The 10,845-nt window shown below is 39.3% G+C and overlaps 1 pseudogene; it reads left to right on the forward strand.

The window, feature by feature from the left end:
* Nucleotides 1–1,691: 1,691 nt before the first annotated feature.
* Nucleotides 1,692–3,067, forward strand: LOC145139963 (uncharacterized; annotated as a pseudogene).
* Nucleotides 3,068–10,845: the final 7,778 nt, after the last annotated feature.

A 10,845-nucleotide genomic window follows, 5' to 3' on the forward strand; every position in this document is an offset into this window, starting at 1 on the left:
AGTGGACTCTCTAAAACGATACTGTCAATAAACGAGATAAACCCTGGCGACTATGCAGACTTAGTGTCGATTCCTTAGGAATGAATGAACGAGGAATAACTGAATCTTAGGGTAGATCCTTAAGAATAAAGAAGATAATGGGGATGGGTAATTGGGTTGATTGTTTTGATGTTTAACATAATAATTATATTATTGTGGGTTGAAAACCCTATGTACTCACCAGGTTTCCCAACCTAACCCACTCAAGCTTATTTGTATCACATGTGTTGATATTAATGTAAGCTCTGTTTATGCTTATGTTTCTGTATTGACGATGACATCCCAAATGTTTTAAAATGGATAAAAATACATTTTCTTCGGAAATGCTTTGATAACGTATTTATCATGTTTTTCTGGGAACAAATTCTGCAACATTTTTCTTAAAAGAGGTACTCTGGTTTTTTTTATAAAGCATATACAAAATCGGTCTTTTCTGGTCGTGAAAATGGGGATGTCACAGTTGGTATCAAAACATTAGTTTAAGCGAACTAGGAATAAGGATTTATTTCTAGACTTAAACATAGAATGCTAAGCGATGATCGTGAGGAGTGTGTCTAATATATTTTAGGAAGTACACCTGAATAGACACAAGCATTAGCTTAATTAGGGAAGATGCCTAAAAGGCTTTTATGTGCTAAATGATTTATGATGTTTTATTTTATCATTTGATCGGATCTATGGTCTGTTGCCGACCGGATTTGGAAATTTTATGTGTTCAGATTTCTAAACGTTTAATTATGATATTAGAACTGGCATGTAATTTTTCGAAGTAATAAGGAGGAATACGCGTCTAAAACTTCCTCTATCTATATTCTTGTCTCGACACACCAAACGACTTCTATGGTGTGCAGAACATCATGGTGAAGACTCGTAGAGAATTGAGTAAATGGAGGAAATGAAAAGGCTTATGATAGTGAATGACACCTATCGGAAGATATCGTAAGAGTGGTATCTTGCCTTCACTACTAGAAAAATAGCCTTTTCCGATGCACAATTAATGACATACACTGATAGAGGACGCACATTTGTGTGTGCCCTAAAAATTAATGTCAGTTTTCCAAAATTTAAAGGATAGAGGACACGCATTTTTGCGTGCCCTAAAATTAGTGTCAGAAAAAAAAATACGGAGGGCGCCTATTAAAAAATGTGCGTCGTGTAACTGTGTCGCTTTATATTTTCTTAAGGAAACACGCGTTTTTAAGGGGAAAAATGAAATCCAAAAAATTAACCCCCGCTTATTCATCCCAAAAATTCCCCGCCACTTCGAGTTAGGCCTTCGTCTTCATCCACAGCTTCCTCAATTCCTCGATCCATCACCTCCACCAAAAACCTAATTCTCGGTTCCAACAAGTTCTTACACTCTTAATTCGACCCTAATGAGCTGAGGATTTAGGGTTCTTACCTCCCACTTATCAATTTGAGCCGATGATTTAGGGTTCCTAAATCCGACCCTAATTTTTTCTACCTCACTCTCGTATTTCCATCTCATCCCTCTCGCCTGGTTCAAAACACGTAATGGGAGATGAACACACTATTTCTTTGCATATTTTGGTCTTCACCAAGATCTGGTTTCCATGTAAGCTTTACGTTTCGATCCCAAACCATCCTCATACGATGTCATCAGCTTCTTTTTTTACTTTGATCTCAAGGAGATGGAGTTTAACTCAGGCGGCGGCGGAGGTGCAGGAATCGATGGGAATGACGTGGAGCATAAGTAGTTTTACTTTGATCTCAAGGAGAATCCACGCGTTTGTTACCTGAAGATATCGGAGAAGACGTCGACGATAAGGTCCACCATAATCGTACCTTTCAATGGAATCTATTGGTTCTTTTATATCTTCAACTAGTACGTCACTTCTGATGACCAAGATATTTCTAGCAAGGAACTCCAGCTTGATAGCAAGGCAATTTATTATATTACACATTACACATACTATACATACGCTTTCATATTTATTACTCTACAAAATGTGGATTGACTTTCCTAGTTTCTTCAACAATCATCATAGATTTTTCTTTCAAATAACCTTCATATCTGTCCAATTACCTTTCTGATTAGGGTTCTTTCTTCAGGTGTTTTACTTTGACATTGGGGAAAACAGGAGGGGTCGGTTTCTCAAGGTACGTAGTTGTGTAATTATGGTTTCAGTATGATTAAAAACGTGGAAGCTTGTAGGTTTTTATGTTTGTGCCTGTATAATCATGTAGAAATCCTAAAGAGAATGCAATAATGTTTGTTGAGATTGCTAATATTTAAAGATTTAATTAAAGAAGAGGTTCTAAATGCAACCTGTTATTGTACACAAACAGAATCTTCAGAAACATGAAACATGAAACATGAAACATGAAAGCATATCCTATGTTAATGGAGTGTGTCTACAGGTATCCGAAGCTTCAGTTAGTAGAAACAGGAGTACTATCATTGTCCCAGCAGGAAGCACTAGAGATGAAGGGTGGAGTGCATTCAGGAACATCTTGGAAGAAATAAATGAAGCATCTAAGCTTTTTGTTCTTCCCAATCAGGTTCTATTTTCAACCTTTCTCCACCTTTCTTTTCAAGAAACCAATCCATCTTCTCTTTTTCATGATTCAATTTCTTCCTTTTTTTAATAAGCAGCAAAATACCGATGCCATCTGTTGAAGAACAGGTCTTTCTTGAAAGGAAAACGGGATAATCAATAAAGGTGCAGAGGAAGGGGCAAATCAGTCAATTCCTCAGGGTCAGAAGAGTAAAGATACATCTGTTGAAAGTGATAAGAAGCAATATGAAGTGACTTCATCTACATCTAGTAGTAAGATAGAGGGCCAAGTGCCAAAGGTTATTCCTGTTAAGTCAATTAAGATCCCAACTGTTGCCTTAGGGTCTTCTGAAAGTGGACATGTGCCAATCTTGTTGACTTCCAAAAACACATCTGCATCCAAGACACCATCAGTATCACCTTCACCAAGGGTATATTTGTCCAAAAAAGATCCTATTTTGATGCCATCACAAGATTCACAGTTGTCTGTGCCCTGTGGGTACTATTAGACATGAGGTTGGGAGTAAAGTAGCTGCAGTTGAACAAATTCAAGAGACCCCACTTGTGATCAAATCGACTTCTTGTGAGAACCTTTTTTTTTAATTTATTTAATCACCATTTTGTTATCATCTTGTTTTGTATTTGATGTAAATTAATTGTATTTATGAATGGTTAAACATGGCAGCTGGTTCTGAGCAAGGGAAGGTGGGACCCAGTGAGCTTCAGGGAGTCGGGAAGAATGTGGTTTCAGAGTCTTCTTCACGACCAGGATCATCTTCTCATGTCTCCTTTTCCATTTCCAGGCCTTCATCAAATTATAATAATAGGATCCAACAAGCAATTGGACCTCAAAAAGGTATCAAGACGATGATACCTTAACTTTTAACTGAATGCTTTTATTAGAAGTGAAACAGTAGAACTTAATGACAAACTTGTTTTTGATTTCCTATAGTTGGTCCTAGCATGGAATGGAAACCAAAATCAATTGCTCAAAGTCAAAGGTCAATTAAGGTGCTTGTGGTTGTGGTTCTAGTTGAAGCTCATACTCCAACAACAGTTTCTTCTGCATCCTCCACTAATCTTGATTCAAAGGAGGATGAAGTTGAGAAGAAGCTGAAGGAGTCCTACATTTCAGATGATAAACATGTCATTATCCCAAATCACCTTCATGTTCCTGAAGCCGAAAAACTCGGATTCTATTTTGGGAGGTTTGATGCAACTTTTGGTTTTAATAAAACCTCCTCAAACTCAAATGGTCCTGTGGCTGTGACTGTGAGTGACAAGACTTCTGAAGCATCTTAGGAGGCTAATGAAACTATAGAGGATCAAATGCAATCCAGGTTTCTGTTACTTAGGTTTTATTTCATATTGGAGTAGACAACATTTTATGATAAATGTATGTACTTTATTGGTTCAGAAATGAAAATGCTGATGGAGAGTAGGATCATCTTGAACGCCCTACCACATCTTCATCTAATGTACCCGAGAATTTACCAACGGAAGGTGACATGTCATTGAATGCGGTACCCGATTACTGAGAGCCGAAGCAAGAGACTTCTTATTCTTCTTCTTCTTTACTCCCTACTCCAAGTCATCAATACCCAACTGTTCATACATCACCAAATCCAAACTTTAGTTTTGGGTTCATGCCACCAATGATTGGAAGCCAAGTTACATCTTTTAAAAACACTGAGTCTCAGGAACGCGATGCTTCTCATGTCCCAAGCTTTGTAGTAAGACCCTACCACCCTTTTTTATTTATTTATTTATAATCCATTAATTAATTAATTAAAAAAATGATGTATTTGAGAAAATTACTTACAGGTTCAGCAACCGTTTGATCCAGCAAGCTATTATGCTCACTTTTATCGTGAGAGTGATGGACGCATGTCACCTTTTGTTTTTTAAAAGGTAGAGAGTGATGGGGTGGGGCCTTTTATTTTTTTTGTTAAATGTTAATCGTTACTGAAAGGAAAAGAAAATCAAATTTTAATTTTGATTTATTTGATGTCTCGTGTCTTGCAGGTTCATGATGAGTACTTATATACTTAGATGATGCAGGAAACTGGTGGTCAACAATCCATGTAAATTTCTTGATTTGTAACATCTTGTATTCAAGAAATAGCAATGTACTTTCCATAAAAAAAATTATAAATTATACTCTTTAAAAAATTTTCTATATTGGTAGGTTTAAAAGTAGAATGTCCTAATAAGAATTAATTTTAAAAGTAGAATGAAAATGACAAGTGATTTTGTGTTGTGTTTACAGGGTTGATGAAAGTGAATAGCTCTAGAGTTAGAATAGGAAAAGAAAGATCAAGTTGAAAGAGATAAGATGCTGCAAATGCAAGTGTTTCATTCTTCATTTCAATTGTTAGTATGAAACACAGAGTAGATTAGATGAATGCAAATTTATATATTGTAAGAAATAGAATTGTATGCCATTAAATTTTATGCAATGGATTGTATTTTTTGTATATGGTATTTTATTTCTATTATGAGACATTAAATGCAAATTTAATTTAAAAATTAATAAATATATAAATATTTTTTTTAAACATTTAAATTTACGTACGCAAAAATGTGTGTCATCTTCATTTATGACATGGCCTTTCTTGACAGGGGTTTTAATGATACGCATTGTGTGTCATAAATGCGCGTCGTAAATGCGCGTCGTCTATAGACGATACGCAAAAGCATGTCGTCTCTCGTTATGACAGGGCCTTCCTTGACGCGCATTTGCGCGTCGTCTGAGCGTTTAACGACACGCATTGCGCATTGTAAAAGGCTGTTTTTCTAGTAGTGCTTTAGAATATGTCTGATAACATAAACAGTACGTTCAGAGGAGTAAGGTACGTCTAAAGTACACCTTCGATTGGTGGGATGATGGAACGATCGGTGTAATTTCTGATGTTGTCTCATCGTGTGGCGTTTCCACCACCAACCGAGTTGAAACAGAATTGATGATTGAAGATACGCATGGAAGAAGTCCTAGTAGAGTCCAGGGAAAATTTTAGACCTATACTATCGGAAGCACAGGACTCGCGCTTGGATCCGGGAAAGTCACAAGGTTACAAGGAAGCCAATAATTGATTCCGTTTTGTTCATGTATGTCGTTACCATTGTTTCGGTGATGACTAAGAATATGATTGTTATTTCGACCCTAGTGGTCATATCAAATCGAGTCCGACTAAGACGAATATGTTACGTGGTTCAAAGAACTAAGTTTGATGTCACATCTGACTTAAGACAAAAGAATGAAATAAAAGATGATCGAAGCGATCAATAGAAGTATCACAATCATTGTAAGAGCTTGTAGCTAGAAGTGCTACATGTTAGAATACGAGTATATCACAATAGAGCATGAAGGAAGTTGTGCTTTAAGTCTGGAATTTGACTCTAAAAGACCCGAGTCTAAGCGTTGTATCATACGATGAGAGGTCATTAGAACATGACCCATTGGTCCATGGTGGTGATCAAAGAACTTATTTTAATTTGTTAAGAATAAGGAGTCCCCAATAAGGAATCGAGATTGTGACTTGGAAGTCATAATTGAAAGTCTAACATGAGATAGAGGGTGGATTCAAGATCGAGCACCGACTGTTGTTAAAGAAGTCCAAGAGTTAGATGTTAACTCAAGGGAACATAGAAGTTACGGTTATCACCTAGGATGAAGAGATAATGTGTGGAGTCATTATACAAGCCCTGTTTCGTTGATGATTCTGGGACGTAATCATCCTAATGAGGAGATAAAAGTAACCCCCGCAGATTCGGGCTAGTCAATTTAGAGACAATAAGCGTAAAAATGAATTTTTAGTAGAAGGTTATTTAGAATAAATAATCTTATCCAAGTTATAGTATATGTCATAAGGGTTCCGTACATATAAAGAACGCCGAAATCCGAGTTATAACGAAGAAGTTATGACTTGTCGAAGTTTTACGGCAAAACCGGCACGGCACCGGGAATCGTAAAAAGTAATTTTTTGATAAACTACTTTTAAGCCTTAGAGATATAAATGAAAGTTGTAGTATACGTTAAACCGAGAACATACATAAAAAGAACGCCCAAATCTGACTGCGTATGAGGAAGTTATGATTTTTCTAAGATTTGGCATAGCAGTGCACAACCCGAAATTTGAATTTTAGATCGAGGGATTTTTGGCCTACGCGACCTAAATGAGAATTGAAGAACTCATTAATAGGAACTCAACTCTAAAAATACATACGGAAACGGAGTCTGTATGTAGAAGTTATGAATTTTACACGGACATTTAACAGTATAATCTCCTCGTACTGTTAAATTTAAGATCGGTCGAGAATTATGTAACGACCCAAATTTTACAAAGAAATTTTTCATTTTTAATTAGTCAACCTTATTTCATAAAACATGAAAATCCCAATAATTGTTTTCAAAACCACCATCATTACAACATTATTATTTTCAAACATCAGAGTGTCCCCCAACCCATATCGGAAAAGAGAGATAGAGTGCACGCCGCATCATCACACCTTGCCTTTGCCCTTGGGCTCCGATGTACCTGAAACAAATCCACAAAAGGTAAGCTGAAATATTAGTGAGTCCCCCATAGTATACCCCACACAAACCACATATCACATTAGCTATAAAGCTATCTCTACCACATATCACACGCTAATAGCTATGAAGCTATCTTTACCGTCTACCACCAGGACTATCTCTACCATTAGCCACGAGGCTATCTCTACCACTAGCCACAAGGCTATCTCTACCATCATCCATAAAGTATGTCTCTACCATTAGCCCTAAAGGGCTGTCTCTACCGCATATCATGCATACACACATATCACACCTCTACAAAGCAAGTAATCCAACTAACGTAAAATGGGACAGCCTTGGTGCCTTAGACCCATTGGTATGGTGAGAAAACTCACCTCACAAAGCTAAAACGGAAAATGAATTCGAATATGTCTTGCTACTCTTCCCAAACTGACTATAACCAATAAGTAAATTAACTCAGTCCCTAAGACCCCTCTAAGTCAAAGCTGGTCAAAGTCTAGGTCTATGGTCAATGTCAACAGTCCATATTGCCCTTGACTCGACGAGTACAATCAGTCACTCGGCGGGTCCCTGCTTAACTCATCGACTCACCGAGTCACCAAAGGGACTTGTCGATTTCCTTGATGTTCATGGCCGTAAACCACCTACCGAACACCCTTTACCGTAAACCCTTGGCCGTGAACCTTGGTCGTGAACCCTTGTCCGTGAACCTTGGCCATGAACCTTGGTCGTAAACCCGTTCCAGTGGGACTCAGGGTCCCAAACTTTAGATATATCCTCTACTAGTGCAGATAACACGTAAAGTTGCAAACTCTACGTGCATGCAAGGCCTCTCATGGCCATAATACTCAAAACAATTTTAAAACCGAAAATGACAGATTGATACCTCAAACGAATGCCCAACACGAAATAGACACTTGATCTAGTGTTTTCCTCTTGGTACTTCCTCTTCAAGCTTGGAATTCTCCCCAAAATCCCAAAGATAGCCCCCAAATGCACTCACTTCACACCTTCGAGAGTTTGCCGCCGTAAACGGTCTTTACCGTGATAAGGGAGGCCACAAGGGTTTATAATGATGTTTATATAGGGGGCAAACCCCAAAATTAGGGTCTTCTTTCATCCGCTCGGACTCGCCGAGTCGACCCTCCGACTCGTCGAGTCGGTCCCGTCCATGTTTCATGATTTCACAATTCTACTCGACGAGTTGGGCTCCCAACTCGCCGAGTTCATGCATAAATCCTTCCCAATTCAGATCTGGTGTTAGAAGTCTCCCCCACTTGAACTAGACTTCGTCCTTGAAGTCTTCCAAAACGAATAGTTCTGGATAGTGCTCTTGCATCTCCTCTTCCGGCTCCCAAGTCCATTCGGAGCCTCTCCGATGCTGCCATTGCACATTTACCAGTCTTACTTCCTTATTATGAAGAACCTTTGTCTTCCTATCCAAGATGGCAACGAGCTGCTCGATGTAGTTCCAGCTCTCATCCACCTGGATATCACCCAACGAGACAACTGCATCCTCGTCTGTGACACACTTACGAAGTTGCGACACATGGAATGTGTTTTGAATCTGGCCTAGCTCCTCTGGCAAATCCAAGCGATATGTCATTTGCCCACCCGGGCTGTGATCCTGAACGGGCCTATATACCGAGGCCCCAGCTTGCCCCTCTTTCGAAACCTGATGATTCCTTTCCAGGGTGAGACCTTCAGCAACACGAAATCCCCCACCTGAAACTCAAGGTCTGATCGTCGTCAGTCAGCATAGCTCTTCTGATGGCTCTGCGCGTCCCGCAACCGGTCGCGCACCTGCTGAATCAAACCAGTAGTCTTGAGCACTACTTCAGTGTTTCCCATGACCGGGTGTCCAACCTCATCCCAACAAACCGGGGTTCGGCACCTTCGACCATATAACATCTCGAATGGAGCTCGGTCGATACTGGCGTGATAACTGTTGTTGTATGAAAACTCTGCCAGTGGGAGGTACGTATCCCAACTCCCTCCAAAATCCAACATGCATGCCCGTAGCATATCCTCCAGTGTCTGGATCGTTCTCTCACCCTGACCGTCGGTCTGGGGGTGGTACGTCGTGCTAAAATGTAGCTGAGTGCCCAGCTCCTCATGGAATTTCTTCCAGAACCTAGATGTAAACCGAACATCGCGGTCAGAAACTACCTCCACATGCACCCCATGTCTAACCACCACCTCACGCATGTAAATATCTGCCAACTTCTCTGCGGATATACTTTTGGATATCGGAACGAAATGGGCACTCTTCGTCAGTCTATCCACAATCACCCATATGGCATCCACACCTCTCGCCGTCCTTGGCAACTTCGTAATGAAGTCCATCGTGATCTCCTCCCATTTCCACATGGGAATGGGTAGTGGCTGGACCTTATCGTGAGGCCGCTGATGCTCGGCCTTGACCTTCCTGCAAGTCAAGCACCGCTCTACAAACCAAGCAATTTCACGCTTCGTGCATGGCCACCAATAACTCAGCCTCAAGTCCCTATACATTTTCGTAGCTCTTGGATGTATAGAGAACTTGGACTTATGCGCTTCCTCTAATATCTTTTGTCTCACTCCCCCGGTCACCGGTACCCACACCCGGCCACACTATGTCAAGAGACCTTGACTATCCTTAACAAATAGAGGATATTGTCCTCGGATCCTTTCTGTTGGGTTATGAGCATTCTAACACTCCTAAGTGTACATGCAACCCTAAATACCTTGGATCTATGTTTTCTCTATTATACATACAATTATGAACATCCAAGGTATTATCCTAATCTAGCTTACAAAATAATAAATATAAAAAGATAGAATACATACCTCTTTGATGTAGAATGTCTTCATGAAGCTTGAGTGCCTAGTGCCCCAAGTGTGACATCTCAAATGGTTCACACAACACCAAATACACTTGGAATAACTTGAGAGAAACTTGAACAATCCTTGAAATCATCTAGCCCTCACACTCACACATTAGTCCACGATTTCTTGAGCCATGGGATTCTTTTATATGGTGGCTATTAGGGTTACACCATGTAACTCATAACTTTACCCATTCCTTATGCTCCATGGATTTTAACCTCCATGGAGTATCCATGGGTCACCCCATGGACTTAGTCCAACATAAGGAATCTTGGATCACAAGCCCACATATATAAGAATGAATGATTTACACAATCAACCCATATATTTAATTAGTCTCCTTTTGATCACTTAATTAATTCCAAATTAATTCTTGATCAATACTAATTAAATAACCTTATTAATATATTAGAACTTATAATATATTAACCAACCTTAAGTGTTATTTCTCTCATTATAGTCTATCCAAATGCATGATACCATGCAACCCAAATGGACCATGCCGGGTCGGGTCAAGTCTTACCAATTATAGTTATGGACTTAGACATTAATCCAACAGTCTCCCACTTGGATAAGTCTAAAACTATTATTGCGTATGACTTCAGGAACCGATCAGCAATCGTAGCTCTCAAAAGCTTCTGTCGAACTCTGACCTTGTCGATGAACTCTGACCTTTGTCAATGACTAGTCCATTAGATAAGGGATCATATATTCCTCCATTTTAGATATCATATAGACCGAGACATGGATTATCAATCATTCTCTCTGTCCATTTGTTGTTTCCTGATTTCCAATTCATGATGACTGACTGATTGAACAAATCAAATCAGTCCTGGCTTGGCCAAGCACTCACATGTATCATCTTTAAATCATCGAGGGGCC

The sequence above is a fragment of the Lactuca virosa genome, chromosome 9 (genome assembly GCF_052849685.1).
Source record: "Lactuca virosa cultivar CGN04683 chromosome 9, Lactuca_virosa_CGN04683_v6, whole genome shotgun sequence".
Taxonomy (NCBI): domain Eukaryota; kingdom Viridiplantae; phylum Streptophyta; class Magnoliopsida; order Asterales; family Asteraceae; genus Lactuca; species Lactuca virosa.